This window comes from Acanthaster planci, linkage group LG12 (genome assembly GCF_054643075.1).
Source record: "Acanthaster planci isolate LZ-2023a linkage group LG12, COTS_SCS, whole genome shotgun sequence".
NCBI classification, from domain to species: domain Eukaryota; kingdom Metazoa; phylum Echinodermata; class Asteroidea; order Valvatida; family Acanthasteridae; genus Acanthaster; species Acanthaster planci.
In genome coordinates, this window is record NC_141788.1 from 9,833,217 (window position 1) to 9,852,716 (window position 19,500).

Below are 19,500 nucleotides of genomic sequence, written 5' to 3' on the forward strand. Positions count from 1 at the left end.
GTACATTTGCGACTCTTCTCTCCTGAAGAAAGTGCCTTTGGATTCAGCGCCTCCGCTTCGTTCGAATCCTATCCGTGTGGTCGGTATTCACGTGGAAGCCGTTTTTAACTTATTCCCCGAATCTGTTTTATAAATTACAAACTGTCGATTAGAATGGCACCAGACTGTTTTATAATTTCCATGCGTTCCACTCCTCTTTTCAACCTTTTGCTAAACCCGGCTGAAAATACCACAGTAATTTTTTGTGTGTTCAATCATAAAATTAAAATTATTGATCAGAATAGACAAGTACGATAATTTGTCATGAAATTGTATTTCATTGCTTTCATTTTTGCTCTCAACATTAAAAAATGAGGAGTTAACCTCGCTTTCAATTTCAATATGGCCGGCCCCATGAATGAGTCTAGTCTAGCCTGTTTGGGCCTGCCTTGCTATACAGTACTGATACTTTAGAAAAATTGGGACCTTGGTCTTAACACAGCGACTCCAAATTCGTTGAAATTGTGGCTACATAAAAAAAGATGGCATCCTTTCTTCAAACCTCAGGCCTCGTCAAACCTCGACGCATCTGTGCGTCATCTTCAGAATCCAATTTTTTTTATTGTTTGGGTAATCGTGGTGGGCGTGGCTAAGGGAATTTTCAATGAGAGAAAGATGAACAAGATAAAAAACCACTTCTCTCAATCAAAACAGCTCCACTTAAGAGACCAAAGGCGAAGCCGTGCAGTTGTCTGTCCTCCTTAAGATAACAACCACCGGAGCATTCCCGCATAATCTCAGCTTAAACATTGATTAGATCCCTTTTTGTCCAAGGCAGACTGAATCATACAGTTTTCTTGAAAATGGAAAACTACACTCCCCCCCCCCACAAATCCGTAAGACATGGAATTAAACACGACCTTCAAAGTTACCATTCACTTGAGCGGAGAAGCCAGGGATGAGACGGAAGTATAGACCCAAATAGACCCGAGCCCTCGCTGATTGTAACCCATGTTGATGTTCCATCTCTGGGCAGCGCCCAGAGACAATGAGGGTGAACCGAAGGCAGATTGAATTGAGATAATCAGATGGATTACGCTACGCCCGGACAAATTTCCAGTTTTGTACAGAAAAAAATCCATTTAATTAAAGCATCGTGGTCCAAGTTCCCCTCTCATGTTACAACTTCTGCATCGACTTTGTTCACCTTCGTCCCCTGAATCGAAAATACCCGGAATAGTATTTTGTTTTTCCAACAAACATCCTTTTGGGAGTACGGGTACAACTGCGGTGAAATATTCCTGATGCCAACGGATGATAAGTTTCCTCGGTCCTTGCAGATCCGCGAGGCATTAACGGTTTTGACGGTCGAGAGACATTGATGTCATGCGTCGAAGTTGCTTCTCACGATAAACCAATCCTGTTACAAGCAAAGCGTAATACAACACTCAACGACAGGGCTACTTTTGTTATAGCCGTCAAAAAGTTTCAGGAGAAGATAACAGACAGATAAGAACTCTCTTGTAGGGTTGATATTACAATCTTTGTCCAATGGGTTACAAAAAAAAAATCACACAAAAAGTTGAAGCTATTCGCATTTCAAAAGATGTTTCTAACTATGCGGTTCTCTTCGCGCCTCGCAAAAATACTATTCGGTAGCGTTGGTACAAAACTTCAATGAATGACGGACGGTTGGATGTCTTAATTGACAAATGTGATTAAAATTGCTGCGATGAACTTCTGGCTTGTAATACACCGGCGGTAATTCAATCCTAGGCCTGGTATTGCCATATGTCATGCATCAATGCCCTCCTGTCATGCATATGGCGAAAACAGCCACCGCAAGACACGAATGTCATGAAATAGGTGGGAACTCTCCGCGTCGATTCCCCCGTATCGCAGCCAGCAAGACAGCGGGACTTTTTTTTTTATCAATAAATGCACAACAAAACAATAATAGATACTCGCCTCACACCGGCCTAATTGAACGATTCCATTAAAGTTTGTAAATTCTGTGCGTCCACACTGAAACGCAAAACCGCCGTCCACGCAGAGCGCCGAAATGGCAGAAAAAAAAAAACAAAGCAAAAGGAACGGAAGAGATGACAAATAATGCCCCGCTGAAACCCGAAACTGGAAGATGAAAAACCTTTTTACGGAGCTCGGGGCAAGGCGTGGAAACATGGACAAGGAGAAGAAAACTAAAGCAGTGCGATTCTCTGAGATACAAGAGTGGAAAGAAGCGCACAGGCACGGCAGCCTGGGTTCGTGACTTGGTTCCATTAAGCTCCATTAGTCGGTGTTGAGGAGAGGCAGAGAGAATAAAAAAATCTGCATCAATGCCCCCCTCAAGCGACGGTCTGAGAAACATAATGTATACTGTCATTTCTCGTGTGGGACATGATAGCGGGTCAACATTTTCGGTTTCTTGTTGTCTTCGTTTTTTTTCTCTTGCGCGGGAAAAGCTGAGACTGCCCTCGTCTCCCGCACCGCGCGCCCAGGCGAATCGACCCCAAGAAGTAACAGGTTTTGCAGGGCACGGGATTGCCCGGGAGCGCCGTAAGGGTCCTGGGGGAGATACGGGCCAATGTGTCAAACTTCATTAACAGATTTCCCATCACCATGGGAACGCAGTGGCTCATGTGCGACTTGGAAATAAAATTGGAGTGGGTCGTGATTTTTTCCGAGTTTTTCTGAGTCAAGATTTTCTGGCTCTCGAATACTCTGGGGCGATGTTACCCGTTCTGTAAAGAAATGTGCAAGATGATTGAAGGTGAGTTCTTTCTACAAGAAAATTAATCAACGGCTAAGATTTGAAAATGCACGTAGATATCAATGAGTAGAATTCCTCGGGTGAATCACAGAAATGAGAATTAATTTAATTCTTATTTCGGCTAAAACAATTTAATTTAGTTTCCGAAATATGTATTACACCAAAGCGAGAGATTGGTGAAACCACCTTGCAATGCCTGTCATGAATTATTCATAGACGTATTCAGCAGTCCTATCTAAATGGCTGGCAGCGGGCAGGATGCGCACTCTATATGTAAATTGGCCAAAAACTCGGCTACGGTATCAACTGAAACAAAAACGTGGCTTGTTTCCCGGCTGCTCTAAATTCATATCACACATCTGTCCACTTTAGGATTTAGGCTACATATATTTTGAGAGTAGGCCAGCACAAAAATCAATGCCGCGCAAAGTGCGCATGATAAACAAGTTGCCCATAAAAGCGCGCCAAAAGTACGTCTGCCCCGATGACATGACACACGCGGTGCATTGCAAAGCCCTTTTTCTTTCCTCATTATTCTCTTTCCTTTTTTTTTTAACCATCCCTTGCCTTGTATTTTAATAGCAACGTCCAAATATTTACAGCTGACCCAGAGAAAGCCGCCAACTGTCCACAGAGTATCCTTACCGGCCTGAGCTGCGCGTTTGCAGACGAATTTCGTCGGAAAAACGAAGCGGAATTATTATTTGCACAAGGGCCTGTTGTCTCTGTGTGCACTGGCGAGGGATGATCGCGCGAGGGGGGTTCTCCCGCATGTGTGTGCGTGTGGGTGTGTGTATTGGGGGGGGGCACGGAAGCCCACTGTAGGGGACCGGGATGACAAGTCCCTCGCACGCCAAGCCTGGTTCACGCCAAACCGGTATATGAACCACCGATACTCAAAGTCATATAGCCAGACGCTGCTATCTAGGTTACGACCCGGGAGAGTAGATTTGGGGGGGATAAAAAAGCGATCTCTTTTCATTTGCTCTCGGACGGGGGGAAAGTACGCTAGCATGGCCCGGTAATCCGCCGAGTTGGTAGGCCTGATCTTGCATTGGTCTCCGTAGATGAATATTACCTGTCACCGCGAAATTTACACAGCGCTTACCACCAGCGGGGTTAAAAAAGTACCGGTACCGGTCTACTGTTGGCTCTCTGCTGACTACGACAAACGAGTAGGCCTCGCTGTATTATGCTCGCCTCTTCCGAGGCACCAGCCTGTTTTTGATCAACATTATGTTCTGTCAGGTTGATCTTGGAACATTTTACTCACACTTAATCGAAATGGGTAGTATGTGTAGGTGTTGAGGTGTGTGTGGGGGGGATTTCTCATACAACTACGAACCTTTATCGATAGTGATGGGCATACGAACCTATTTTTGCTTTGTCTCGTCTTTTTTTAAACATATACAACTTTTCAAATCTTTATGTTGGTAGCGATTTGGAAAAGCCAGTAAATTTGCTTTAATCACGAACGGGTAACCGTCTTCTCGAATCAAGAAAGAGTCATCATTGCACACGAAAGCTAACGTCCCGCTGACGTCCGAGCAACAGCAACTGTCTTCAGGCACATTGTCGGGGCTCGGATATACAAAGACTGGAACAGTCGCATTGATATTCCGCATTATTTTCGGGTGAGCTTTCAGACCGTGGAAACACGCCAGGCAGAGGCCGATTGGGCGCGCACAGTACACGCCGAGCATATTACACACGAAGCTGGAATGGGGTTAAGCCCTTCTGCAAACTTGGCCTACTTCCTCGGTGGATTGTGTATGTCTTGTACAACAACATCCTACTAATCTTGTCTCATTTCCGAGAGTAATAACTCACAGAGTTTTCGGACTGGGAGGGTTTTTTTTTTTTCGTTTTCAAAGAGGCGCCACGCAGAGCGCCCTCAGTGGTAAGGACACGCGCTCAAAACAGCATCACTTGCCGAGTTCGGGCGGCTTGTTTTCGTATGTTCACGAACAGCTCGATTTGTTGTTCGTGGGTCGGCCGCTCGAACGCCGGGAACAAACAACCGGTTATCGCTGGTAGTTAGTGACAAGCAACATTCAACATGGCGGCGTCCATGTAGGCTACGTTATTTGAGAGTTAATGTTTGGATGGGCTGGATTTTTTTCTATATAAACAGGAACATTAATTTCTGTGTTACGGAAAACAATTAGGCCTAATGTTAATTCTGCCAAACTTCCCATTGTCTATGGCTTTGGAAGCCATCTCTCTACTTTTTGCAGCTGTTCAAAAATCAAAATCTCAGGAGTTTTTCCGTGTGTTCCTGTAAAACCCTGACGAGGAGGTGGTGTGTGATCCTGTTCCGAGAACAGTGTTCTTGAGTCATGTTCCCGCCGTTCGAGCGCGAGAACAAGAAACCCGTGTCAAGAACAGGCCGCCCGAACTCGACCAATAGTGGCGAGTTGAACCTGTGCGAGTTGGGGCGAAATTGGTTTATGAAGCAAGCGATACGTGTACGTCGCAACGGCTTAGATAGCTCAAGATGCAATCAAACCTCTATGATAACATACTAAAAATTATGCACCACTGTGATGAAATTATTTCTAAAACAACTGATAACGACTGTGGTGGAAAAAAAGAAAGATTTCCTTTAAGTCTCGAGGAAGGGCTTATGCCTGTTTTGTATTTTTTTTTGTTCGGCGTGAACAGGCTGCGTCAATTACGGAATCCATCGCGTCAGTTTAATGTAGACCTTCATTGCAAAGGCTTATGGGAGACTGGGCCGAGGACACGATCGCCTAGCAGTGCACACTGTAAGCTTAAGGCCGCATCCGAATCTCTTGTCTAGAGCTAGGTCTAGGTTTTCGCTACATTGGAAATGTGTGGAGACGCGCAGACGATAGACCTAGCCGTGGCTCTGGAAGCCCATTTCGGACATTCCTACATCTCATGCAGTTGTTGCATATACGGTATGCTCCCCAAAATGGCACAAGTAAACTGTCAAATCTTAAATATATATGTCAACTGGCGGCATGATTTTTAAGAAGGACTCTCTTGTCTTGATGATGTTCTTTTAGTCTTTTGTGCTTGTTGCGGACCAGAGATTACCCCAGTAAGGTCAAGGCCACTTCGATCCTCAGCGCATTGCTCTTTCACGGCAAAGCGCTGTTAGTGGCTCCTTGAAAACCAAGTTGTTAAAGGTGCGAATGTTGTCATGATCAGTTAGATCCACTGATCACTAGAAAGCGGCACAGACGCAGTTTGTGTGCTCGTGTTTGTGTGTTTACTGGGGCAAAAGAAAGTAAGACCAAATAAAATAAACAAGAAAAAACTCATCAAGCCAAGATTGTCTCCTTAAAATTACGTAAGTTACAAATGACACCAGTTGGCCTTTTATATTTAAACAGGACAGAATTCGCTTCCGCCATTTTGGGGGACATATTGTACCTATATTCCTCAGTAAGTCTTACAAGGATATACCCGACACAACGTCCTGACAGAATTGAATGCGATCGTTCAATTTAAAAGCCCAAAATGATGGGACACGATTCTGTTAATGTGAGTCCATGCGTCGTTCTGTGAAATAGGCTGGCGCTGTCAAGTCCCCATTGGCCACTATTTCCCTCTTCCTGCGAGGCCATCAATCGGTCGTTGGCCATGTCATCCCCAGGTCCATTGTTTTAATCGCGACTTCCAAGTGACACCGTCCTTTCTTTCTTTCCCCACACCCCCCCCCCCCCGCACAGTGGACTTAATTACCTTATGCGTTTGTCACGCAATCGAGTTCGTTGAACACCCGTCAACTTAGCCCCGATAAAAAAAAAAAAAGAAAAAAAAATGTAAAGCGTGAAAAAGAAAGTCCCCAGCGGTAAGAGCAGACTTTCCTGGGGGAGTTCCCGAGGAAGTGATCAGGCCTTAGGTACACAGGATGCTCCCAAACGAGGAATGCGCCTCCGAAGCTGCCGAAACATTGACACGCTTATTTTCTTGAGTCTTTCTGACAAGTCCAAAATGATAATTTCCCACACGCGGTTAAAAAAAAAAAAAAAGCTGTCCGAGCACACCGGCGCATATAGCTGAATCACACGCTCACCCACGCGTGGATATACACGCCAGTAAAAAAGAACTCAGGAGGCCAATGATAAAAAGTTTACCGACAGACCTGCTTGTAATCATCGAAATTTGATCATGGTAATGTAGAGAGATGTTGATTGATGTCTTGGGCACACAGACCTGTCGATGAAGCTTTCACGTCAGACACGAAAACCAGGAGAAAAAAAAAACCAGTAACTTTTATTCAGATCGATATCATACAGGTCCTTGACGTATTTGTCATACCATGAAAGCAGCAACTTCCTTTAGCTAAGTCTGGTTGAAGTTCACGGAAACATAGACCTAACCACGTAAAATGTGTCTATCACCAAGTAGTCTAGTTGTATGCAACCTGGACTGCTCCATTCTACCTTTAGCAGCGAGTAAATGAAGGTCAACACACCCGTCTTCCTTAACAGTTATTTTATATTGACGGAAAGCAAGAGCATCGGTAGTCTATATACAATTGGCGATTGTAAATATTTTTTTACTGATTTCTCTGGACATTTTGAAATAGCGCAGCGAAACCTGACTAGCGGGATCGATTCAGATCAAACAAAACGAAAAAAAGTGAGGTGCTTGACCCAGTTTACCCTCGTAACCCTGAGCCGAACTAAGTAGGTTATCCAAATAATTGTTTAGTAATTGCTCTTGGAAGTCAGTCAGAGGATGGCGGAAACTCCACTCAGCAAAAACTGATCATCCGAACGATCTAATTTACATCCGGGTCAACTTGGCAAGGGGGGGTGGGTGGGGTCAGTTGCACTACTGAATGGCTGTGGTCTGAATGGCCGGTCGTATTATGATTTAGCCAGACACATTGAACATGACTGGATCTATTCCTTTAGGTTCGTCTCACCACAAGGATGGGCCCAGAACCAAATTTGCAAGGGGGGAACATCATTTTAGGGATGGTATAAAATAGATTTCTTTTTCGTGCATAACCTACCGTATGATGGCCTTTTCTGAGTACGGAAACTATAAGACCGTCCAAAACTTTTGCCATTCTCTCATTATTTTTCAACAAAAATTGGCTTCTTTTTACGACCCCTCCTGGATTCCCACTTTTTTCTCCAATCTTACATCTCTCCCATTAACCCCTCCTTTGGTAACATTGTCCAGGAGGGATCAGGTTCCTCGTTGTAGACGATCACGACTGCCTGGATCACGAGTTATGTTCCGAGATAGAACCTGTTCGATTTGGCCGAAAGGATTTTTCTACCTTTCTGGTAGACCCATCTTATGCGCCAGTTTTAGTAATCTTGCTTCGTTAAATCCCATCATGCTACTTCCAGTGTCGACCGATCCCATCCTATCATGCTCTCCACTGGTGTACCTACGATGGCCATCCGTCCTACCAACCTGTAACGCCACATTTTGTCGCTCGAACTGAATTACCCGTATTATTTAGAGTGCCTGTCGAACCCATAAAACCCGCTACTACGACCATATTTGATTCTTCTCAAAAGCCTTGTATTTTTCCTACAGTAAGTCTTGCATGCTGTTTTTTGTCAAAATCCTTCCCTCCTGCAGTCTTCCCCTCCCCGTCCCCAGCAATTCCCAAGGCCCTCGCTGTCCTCCCCTGTCCCTTCCCATCAACCCCGCCCAACACCCCTCCCCCCACCGCCGCCAAACCACGAGCCAGTCTCACCTCCTCACCCCGGCCCCAACATGACGCATGTAGCCTCGGGCGCATGTCACAATTTCAGACAGGCTTGGAAGGAAGTTTCTCCATTACACAAGTTTATGAAAATTGAGTTCCAATCATCGGTTGTTTGTCTACGGAAGCACCGGCCCAGTCTGCCGGTGAATGCCGGGTCGAGATACGCTGTTGCCCCCCTCTCCTCCTTGCCAGGCCAAACTGCCCGCGCGCCCTGCTCTCCTGGCCCGGTGAGGCACGTTCGCTTTTTTTTTTCGCGTTTCAGCGCTGCATGGGAGGACATCTGAATGGTATTTGGTGTCGTACCCCCGGAGCCCTCTCTCTGGGAATAGACGAAAATGGATATGTTGGGGGAAAAATGAGAGGCATCAAAACCTCTGGATTTCTCCTTCGGTGGACCGTGACACAATCGTGGTCAGTCCCGCTGATCAGCACCCCCAGGTGGGTGCGTGTGTGAGAGAAATAATCGCTGCCTGCGCCCTCCCGGCCATTGAACGATACATTATCTTATAGGTGTGGTTTTCGAGGGAGCAGACGATAATGACTCAACCCTCACCGACCAAATTGGCGCGCTTTTCATCACCTGGCCACACTTGCACCTTTTTAGCCAAAATTTACGCATCCGGATATGCCATTTGGGTTGGAGTCAACAGTCAACACGTGTACTTTTGGAGTCGATGGTTCTATTATTGGATTTTTTTTGTTCTTCCATATTTCTTGCGCCTGCGGCTTCGAAAGGTCGCTCTTGGTTACCGTCAAACCTGTTGTTGGACCCATACCTTTTTGGTGTTCAAACCATGGTCCTAAATGTCGCCAACGAGAGAGTCGTTAATTCTGTGTAGAGGGCCCGAGATTAAAGGTAGCACTGTTGCACGTTCTCTTGTTAACTTGGGTTCTTTGAGCGCCAGATCTCACCAGGCTAATTTCTGATGAAGCCCAGGTGCCGTTTGCTGTTTCAATGTGTATTTGACGTTTGTCGCTTTGGGATGTAGCACAGCAAATTTGTTTTGCCCGAGTTTCTGTCACGAGAATAATTCACTTGTCAAAGAGATAAGTTTTCAGTGCTCTGCAAGAGCTTCTGAAAGAAAAACAAACACGTGCCTGCTTCGATGGGATTAGAACCAGTGACCCCCTGCTTACCAGCGCATTATGTCTTAAGACTTGACCACCAAGCTAGTCGAGGTCGGACTGTTGGTTGAGTCCAGCACGGCAGTGGACAACCGCAGTCAACAACGGAATGCTGTCGGTTGCTTGTTAGTATGACCAGGCGAGGGCTAGTTTGTGTCACCGTGACCAGAACAAAAATGGCAGTATCTACTGATGTCAGTGTGATTCTCTTGTCTTCTGGCGCTACGAGTGTGCCATTATCCTGTCCAAATCTTGACAGTATAGCAAACGGAACTTCCTGTGTTCAAGACAGTGCTCTTCACTGTGACCAGGAAGGAAAAAATCCCCCCCCGAAAAAAAATGCGTGCAAAAATTGTCCGGGCACCAGCGAAATTGAAAGAAAAAGAGTCAGTCTGAAATGATCAAGTACAACAAATTGACAAAAAAAATACCAGAACCACGTTTTACAGAATTTGACGTGCTTCAACTTCCACACAAAATATGCGGAAAACTTCTGGTTTGTATGAACAATTTGGTAGAATTCAATAGTTCTGTCCACGTGATGTACATGTACATTCTTATACACTCTCATGCCCTGATTATCCCGAAGTCTATAGTTTGGATACCGCTCAATGGGTAACTCGGAAATGGAACCCTTCGATGACTCGGTATTCTCAACTGTTTAGTCTAATCTGTCTGCTGGCACCTGACCTTTTTAGGGGGCGGGGGAACTCTACCCCTGAAGGGACAACGAGGAAGCCAAACTCCTCGCATTCGGCTGGGTTTGGGGGTCACGGAGGGGGCAGGGCAGTGGGTCAACGGGGGACACTTTGATTGCAGTTCCACTTCGTCTTAAATATTCGAATATCAGTTTGTCATTATTGGATTTTCTTCTCTGATCGAGCACTGATTGTGGGATCAAAGTGTGAATAAAATATTCAGAACGGATTTGATTTGGCAAAGTGCACAAATTAGCCAAGTTTGTCTAAAGCTTATTTCCAGCCACAGTGTCCAAAATGCATGTTGCTTGTGAGGGGTTGTCACATATTCCTGTTTGACACACAAACATTATTAAGCTTTTGGGCAGCTATTTAGAAAACTGAACCTAATTTTTGTATGGTAACTTTACCATACCATGATTGCAGTAACATTAACCTTAGGCCACTGTTCAACTATTGGCTTCTTACAGGGGAGTGCAGCCTTAATGGTTAAGGTCTGTGATTGTGAGTCCTGATCAGAGGGTCTATGGTTCGAATCCAGCTACTGGCCATACGCTGTGGCCTTGGGCAAGCCACTTCGCTCCTGAGCTGCTTGCCACTCTGTACCCAAGTATCGACATTAATCTGCGATGGACTATAGCATTCCATTCAAGGAGAACAGAAATATTGCCAGTCGTTTCATGCCGAGTCTGATGAGCTGCACCGGTTCAAAACAGACTCTGCTGTTGTCTGTTCAAGATTGTGCCATGTGTGATTCAGAAAGACCCCAATTCTATCACATTGGCTCCTGTCTGCCCCAAAAGTTCACCAGTCCGGCGACCGCTCCATCGCCAACAGAATCGAGGAAGTGGAGGCTTTCCCCTTGAACTTTTCCACGGGATTAACTCACTTCACCGCCCTCCACACTCCATTCGTCGTTCCACATCTAGCCTGACCTCAGGTCACTCGCGAGGAACAATTATTTGGCAACACTTTCCACCCGCAGTCTCGTTCTGAAGACCTTTTCCAGCCAACAACAGCTTTTGTACACCGCCCTCCAGAGCCCTCTGCGACCCCTACGAATAATATTTGGGCGCACGCTTGCAAAAGTTTTTCAACTTGGGCCGAGCAAGTTACATATTCTTCCTTGGCACTTGCGCCCCGACCGTAACTCAATTATGCTGTCGGCTAATGTGTTTGTCCATCTCATAGTGAGACGTCACAAAACAGGAGGCCAGCCTTTTACTAGACTGGAGGGGGGGAGGTAACGGGTAACTGTATGAAGAGCCTCCTATCCCTTCCAGCCAGAACAATTTTCACCTGGTTTCGCTAGGGACATTTTTTTTCTATCTCTGGAAAAAATCAATTGCAGAATCCTGTAAAATGATTGAGTTTCCTGCTGTTGCTGAGTGTTTCTTTCATCGGAGGCGTCAGGGATCTAATCCTTGCGTTCTTTTCCCAATTACAGTTTTTCCTCATCTATCGAGTAAACAAAATTTACGCTGGCATAGAAGAGACATAACTTTTCTCGATGCTGGAATGAAACTTCGACTCCGTCGACACTCAGTCCTCTGTTGGAAAAAAATCGTACAATAGTTGAATCTTTCCTTTCAGTGTCTTAACCCCAATCTTGCTCTCACGAACAATTATCTTCAAACTGGCGTTTACCCCTTGAATTCGCAAACAGGCCACGTCGCACAATTTGTTACTAGCAGGACTATCACAGATCATAACACGACCATATACAAAGTCATGTATCTGTATAATAGGCCGATTTGGCGTGAAATGTCCTGATTCCGTCTTCGGGTACGCGACACCCATGGGGGGGGGGAGTTTCTCCTGGGCCAACGATATCGACAGCTCCCACCCCCCCTCTCCTCCCCGCACCCGCAGGGTACATCGCGGCCAAAGCCAGCCGCGTAGTTCCAGGAGAAGTTTGTGGCGCTGGGCGCCCAGCCCTCCCAAGAGGTGAGAGCCTGGAACCTTCAGGGAGGTGATATCGCTCTGGCCAGGATGGGTCCGCTGGGGGTTTGGGCTGGTGCATGGCCCGGACCCGGGCCAGACGGCAAGCCAAGGGGGAGAGTCTGCCCAGTGGACCGTGGAGGGGGCATACACCTCCACGGCTGGTTGGGGGAAAAAGTTGGCAGTTTATCTTACTCGGTGCAACTCCAGCGAACCTTGAAAGGTCGTTTAATGTTGTGCTTTGGGCGTGGGTTGACGTGTTTAAAACCTCATGTACACATATCTGGGCATTCATTTGGGATTTTCCTGACCTTTATAATAAAATGAGAAATGTCGCAACCACTTTTTGTTCCAGAGCTGTCGAGGCCTAACAAGTATAGACCATCACTCGGTAATAGCTGGCAGTTGATGACTACATGTCCTGTCTATAGTTGAACGACACACTTTGACAACTGAATTGACAGGCAGCATACCTGGATACCGCACGAAGGTTTACTTCGAGAAGAAAAAAGGAAGGACCTTGATTCCTCGGGAAAAAAAACTAAGTCTGTTGTAGCAGCAATTTGTAGATCAATACAAGGCTTATACAAGGTACCTAAGCTAATTTGTATGACGAAGGAGTCTGATCTTTCATGTGTCACTTGATCATACTTCTGAAGTGGTTTTTTTTTTTTAGGCAACGACTGCAGCCAGATAAACTAATGGACGCAAATTCAGTAGGAACACCTAACAACGGTGATGAAGTCGGGAAGCATAATGATGATTAACGCCGCCAGTCCAAACAAGACGCTGGAAAGGAGCCTACACATCTCTAGCGTGTCCCGAAACGGGTGTACGTGCCTGCATCATTACAACGTACGTATACTTTCGCGGGGCCATAATTCAGCCTACATTTTGACAACTGTGTACGCCCCACAAATCACGACAAATTGACCACAAAAAGCGCCCTTAAATCCGTCAGCGTCCCTTTCCCTTACTGCCAGGAATATCATTTTGTTCTTGTGTTTCATTTCCACTGTCCTAAATTACCTCTCTGTTGGCTTCATGTTTTACATCAGCTCTCATAACTCCGCACCTCGATCCAATTATCGGCAGACTGCCGGCAACGGACGTGGCCAGAAAGAAAGGGCGCGGAATTAGAAATGTGCAAAATGGCTATCTTGGGACGCGCTTTGAGTTTAGGTGGGCAAAGTTTAGGGGCGGATCAAGATTGAGGAGTGACACTGCATGGAGGGGGACACGAATCAGTAAAATATCAAGTAATTTGAAGAACAACTGTGCCGTTTAAGAGGAATCAAACACCGACGTTTCTGTAGTGTAGGTAAGTTGGAAGCATATTTAAAAGGTATAAGCATCGTAATTGGGGATAGAAGCGAAAAAATGGGGGAGGGGGGTTACAGTAAAGTAGTAGATTCCACAAGGCATGCGTATTATTCGCGGGCAGAGCGCAGTAGCTGAGCTTCAAGTTCGACAGACTGCTCCGTCACTCATCGACCAACTACTCGCCTGGTTCTCTGCTTGTGCCCGTAATTGTTTCTCCTCTTTGGCACCTCGCCCTGTTTGTTACCCGTGTTTGTCTTTTCCGTCCACAACCGTGTAATGTTTCCTTATTAGCCGCATAAATCAGCGGCCGCGCGATTCTTCATGTCCGGTCGGCGGTTTAAATTGGGGGTATCGGTCTAGAAAACGACCCCCATTCCTGTGTCGCCCCCGCGCTCCACAATTTTGAAAAGTTTGGCGGGGCCCCGTGCTAGTTTGTGTGATGAAATGTGTCGTCTGACTTCGGCGCTTGAATTCACGGGCTCATTCGCTGATGTATGTTTTCTCTCTACTTTACAGACACACAGAATGTGGAACGTTTTTTGGGTATGTTTTTAATCAGGTTAACCCAATTTTATGAAGGGCCCTGCTTCGAATGCAGACTTCGTTTACTGTTTAAAGGGCCTGTGACTTGTGTTTTATCCGGGAACAGATTTTGTGCCACTTTCTACTCCTCTGAAAATAACGTGGGGAAACCGTTTGGCATTCCATTAGGTTGATCTTGTCAAAAAATCAAAAATGCCAAATCACAAATGCAAATTTTTTGAGCATTTGAAACTTTCTGTGCCTTTTCATGCCTGAATGGAATTTTTTAAACTTTAATCAGATCTGTTTGGTGTGATGTGTATATATATACCTCGCATTTGAGTATTTATTTTTCTGCCTGTTTTAATGTCTTAATGTCGTTTTACTGTAATTGTTTATGTTTTATTTGGATTTTGCGGCAATTTAGCCGAATGGTTACAAATGCATTTTTTATTAATAAACCAGTCATAATAATAATAATTATGTTGTCCCAGATCATGGTGTTTTGTGCATAAAAGAGTTACAACACAATTGAAACCAGTAAATAAAACAAATTATATTTACTAATAATTATTTTACAACAATCGTTAATCTAATTCCATTTACCCAACTACTTTTACTAGTTTATATAGTTTTTACCCAACATGTTTTATTCCTCTTTTTTGAAAGCTTTTAATTTTTCCCATTTTATCACGTTTGAAGTATTTCTATGTTTCATTATATTTTGTAGCCGCTGCTATTGGTCATTTTTTGTTTTTATTAAAATGGTCATGAGGGCGCTATTGTCGTGATGTCGTCACTGGAAGACGCGGTTCATTAAGGGGTCTGTTCAACATGTGAATCCCAGTTTTGCTCAGTTTAATACTTCTGTAGGAAAATATTGCTCTTTAGATACTTTCCTGATCTGAAACACTAGCTATTCATCAAAGAAAAAAATCACAACGGTACTTCAAATCCTGTGGAAATGGTAGTGCTGAAACAGCCGCAGCTTGGAGTTTTCCCTCCTAAATGACATCACATTCTTACTCATAAATATGCAAATTCACAGAAACAATGAACTAAACAAGTCGCCAAAATGCGCGTAAAATGGCAAAAGATATACGGACTACTAGTAGTGTTAAGTGGGACACAAAGGTGTACACTTGCAATGAATGCATTAAAAATGAAATTGGTTATTCTTGGACAAAGACTGATTTCTTCAACAACAGTTGCAGAACCTTGAATATAGGGGCACTCAGAAATAGATGATGGAAAACGGCATGATGATTGCTTCAGTAACAAAACATCAACATGCTGTCGAGCGGAGTGAGTTGACCTAACTGTTGCCGATAGCCCAAACAGTATCTAAGCTGTAAAATAGTTTTGGAATTGTGAGAAAACTAGACAAGGAAGAAATTTGGGCGAAAAAAAATTCCTTGAGATTTCATAGTTTTAAGAGATTGTTTTGTTGGCCACATTAGGGGAAAATGACACAGCATTATCGACGGACAGAGAATTCAAGGCGAAGACAGGAACTAAAAGATATGAAATTGGATCCCAGATGGGTAGTGTTTTCAATTGGTTCACAGATCAGTTTCTTCTGACCGGTTTACTATAGCCAAACCGAAGCTGTCCACAAACTTGAAAAAAAAAACCGAATTGATTGATCGGGGTTATAACGAGGAAAAGAGCGAGGGCCCATCCCCCAACATCGGGCACAGATTGACGCTGGATAGCCCTGCGTCGCCTTCTCTCCCGCCAGCTTCCTGGACCGCAAAAACCACTAGCCAGAGATGTTTTTGCAAACACTCTCTCATCCCCCTCTGACGTCTCTCGCTGCCCGAGATATAGTCAGGCATAGAGATCTCTTAGACTGGGGCCCCGTCAACCGGATTAAAAAAAAAGTTTCTTAATTGCGCGGGGGGGATATACCGTCGGCAGATGCATCATTCTGTCACGGGTGGTAGAGATGGATGGGGGAGGTTGGCAGAAGCGGGGGGACTCCAACTGGTTTGATACATGGCCAGGACCAACAAAAGCAGCCGTGTTCTTAAAACAGTCCTTAGGTTATAGAACCAAACTGTCGCACAAAAAGGTCAAATTGTGTACTGGAGAAACCAGGAATTATCAAGCTTTTTCCCCCTTTCCTGACGTGACTTTTGTACTTGACACGTATCGCCTTTACAAATCAAAATGGCGCCCTTTATTTTGGTGTCAGCCTCGTTCTCAGTGACCTGTTGGTCAAGGTCAGAAAAATGAATGATGGAACGGTTGGGCAAAGACACGAAATGCCGGATCTGAACCGAGATATTGATAATTGTAGCACCGTTTCGGCATTTCACCGTGCTCTTTACACTTTCTCTAACACAATAGTATTTTTGTTCCCACTTTCCCACGCATTACCAACATAAAATTAAAAGAAAGATATTCTGGGCAACAGTACCAAACTGAAATCAAAGAAAAAAATACTCCAATAAAATTTAATAAACTGCGCTTCGAGTGGTTAAATGCAAAGTTGGAGTGTTCGGACAACTGATGAAATTTAATTTCCTGGATGCACGCGCGTATTGGTAAAAGCCCAGTACGAGCACGACCGTTAGGTGTTCAACCTCGCGCGTTTTCGCACTATTTATCTTTGGATATTGACACAAAAATCGTTCCACGCGGTGCTGCAGTTCGTCGCCTTCACTAAATGAGTTATGGGACTGCATGATAATGTGGCTCGAAAGTTTTTCAATCAGCCCCCGGACGCTGCGTCCCCCACACACTTAACAGCCAAGACTTTTCAATCAATAGCGAGTTTCCTTCTCTGTGTTTTGATATGATTTCCAGTTGTGAAAGACCCAGCCTGATTAGAATTCGTCGAGTCTTCCTCTCTGTTTTATTTTCAACCCATGTTGTGGTTAGAGTTGCCACAGTTCCTGACGGAACACCAACACCGTGAAATTGTTGTGGCTTTTAACGCTGCAGTGGCCCCAGTTCAGATCAAAATTTCCTTTTGTTCTCGATTTCTCGCCTCTTGACCAAAATCACATTTTCCAATTTTCTGTTGACAGGTTTCCCGTTGCGTTTCATTTTGTCGTCCTGACACTCACCAGATATAAGGAGAGAGAATTTTTGGGAAAAAAAAGGTAGGCTCCCTAAAGGAGAAAAAGTGTGGCTTCTGTTTTCATAAGCGCGCATGGATGCGCCACAACGCTTGAGTTGCTTCCCATTTACTCAGTAGGGGAAATGCTGTTTTTAAGACAAAACTGACGGGCCAAGTCGAGGAGTGCAGGAGTGTGTCTGAGTACCCCCTCGCTCGTCTCGAGGCCAAAAACTGCTTCTCTCGAGAACTTGGAATCTTTGTGCGCACCCACAAAAGCAAACAAGGAAACAGGTCCACGTGATGATTCTGTTTGCGTGAACCTTGTCTGGACTACATAGGCCTACAAGGTTTTCCCCTCTGTCAAAAGGCAGTTTTTTAGAAGAATTTAGGGGATGGTCGGGGACGTTGGCGAAGGAGTAGCCAAGGACACCATAAAAAAGATATAGCTTTAGAAAAGTGTTCACAGTGAGGTTTTGTTCTATTACTTTGGTTTTCATGAAGACAAGGAAATGTGCGCACTCTATTATAACGTAAGCACCTTGTGCGGGTGCACGGGATGCTGAAATTGATTTGCTTGTCTTGTCTTTGGCGGTAAATTCGCATTTGAATTTCAAAAAAAGGAAAAGGTATTTCCTTGAGATCATTACATGGAAAATTTAGGGGATGATCCCCCAGGATTTTTCACTGTCTTATCTGACTTAGTTTTAAAAGCAGATTTTGATCAACAGACTTACGATTTTTGGTCCTAATTTTGTAGCTGTGTCTGTGTTTACATACGTAAGAAAGTATAAAAAGAGGCAGTTAATTTACTGACAATTTGTAAGCAAAATGACAAAAAAAAATAAATCACTCACACCCCTTTAACAATAATCGCCGCAGCTCTCTTAAATAGCCACCATGAATGATGAAAGAAGACAGAAAGCCTCGAAATGCCAGCGTCTCGTCTGTCAGCGTCCCCCCGTGCGATCTATCGGCGGGAGGAAGGCACCTGTCTCCCTGCCCCACCCGACCCATCACAATCACCGGCGCAGGCCTGCTAGCAACTCCCCGTGCTCTGACGCTCTTTCCCCCGGCAGCTTGTGAGATGGGGAGATGAGGGGGGGGGGAGCATCACACAATAGAGATAACAAAAAAACCCATCTCGACGTCTGACTTTTTGTGTGTGTACAAGGCCTATAAGGTGGAGCGGTCCTTGTAGAATATTCGCGATAGATCGGGAGAGCACCTTCTGAATTCGATTATCGAGTCTCGGACCACCTCGAGACTTTTCATCCGCCCTGCAACAGATAATTTTTCTCCCTCATTCGCCACATCGATCCATCAGATAATGTCATCCGGTCGGTGGACAATACGGGGCAGAGAGTATTTGAACATGCCTTCCAAAGTTCACATTCGAAAGAAAAAAGTTAGAAAATTTGCAAGGATCGACACAAACCTGGTCAAGCTGACCCAGCGACACGGTGTCAGTTACAATACCGACATGGCTAGTCTCGGCTTTAAAGACCACTTCTCTCTGGCTGAACATGAGTTCGTGGCACGCAACAGGAAAGACGTTCCAACATTTTGGCCGCTTCTGTATCAACCGTTTGATGCGGTTTCCATACTAATATCGTATGCTGTGCGTGTGGACAACTTAAAAGTGCCAATTATAAAAATGCAACTTCCTAAAAAGGAAACCTTCGCAGACGTGTTGTATTTCAGTAAATTCAAAATTGGAGTTTTATTCATTCAGTCCCTGTCGTTGCTTACCTGAAGCTGTATCGCAGCTTCTTTCGCAATTGCATTTGAACTTTTCGAAATTCAAATTACGGAGACTGAAAACTGAGACCAAAATCAATCCACATGACGAATGACGTAGGTTAGGTGAACCAATTCAGGTCCACACAAGGTTAGCCAATCGTTGAAAACAGTTTAAGAGGCAATTTTAGAGTATGGGATTCTGTAATAAAATGACGAGAAACAGTCAAGGAAATCATTCATATCTGTTCATAATTTGGCAAATGAGTATTTTCTCCACATTGTCCTTGTTATATATGCGAACAAAGGAGAATCCGAACTATGTAATGTAAACACGTGTTGGTGAGCTTGGGGGTTGCTTAAAGATTGGAAGTGTGCCTTCTGCACTGCTGCGCCCTGAAAAAAAGAAGGGGTCGTGGATGGTGAGGCGTAAGACAGCGATAATCACCCTATCAACACCCGCGGTAGCTCGGGAGAGAAAGAGCGGAACTCGACGTGCATTGGTCATCAGCCCCTCCATCACGGGTTGCAGCGTCTGAGCGACCGAGGGGGGTTGCTCTACAGCCCCGGGGAGTTCCGAGCCATCTCCCCGGGGGTCGCTCCCGAGAGCGACGCGCTGCGGCGT

The 19,500-nt window shown here is 45.0% G+C and overlaps 1 long non-coding RNA gene across 1 annotated transcript in view; it reads left to right on the top strand.

The window, feature by feature from the left end:
• LOC147797137 (uncharacterized) overlaps nt 1-19,052 on the top strand; it is a 47,531-nt gene extending 28,479 nt beyond the window's left edge. Inside the window, exons 2-3 of the long non-coding RNA XR_015427375.1 lie at nt 12,903-13,081; nt 17,107-19,052. This is a non-coding gene — a long non-coding RNA (uncharacterized LOC147797137). The remainder of the gene's footprint in view (nt 1-12,902; nt 13,082-17,106) is intronic.
• Nucleotides 19,053-19,500: the final 448 nt, after the last annotated feature.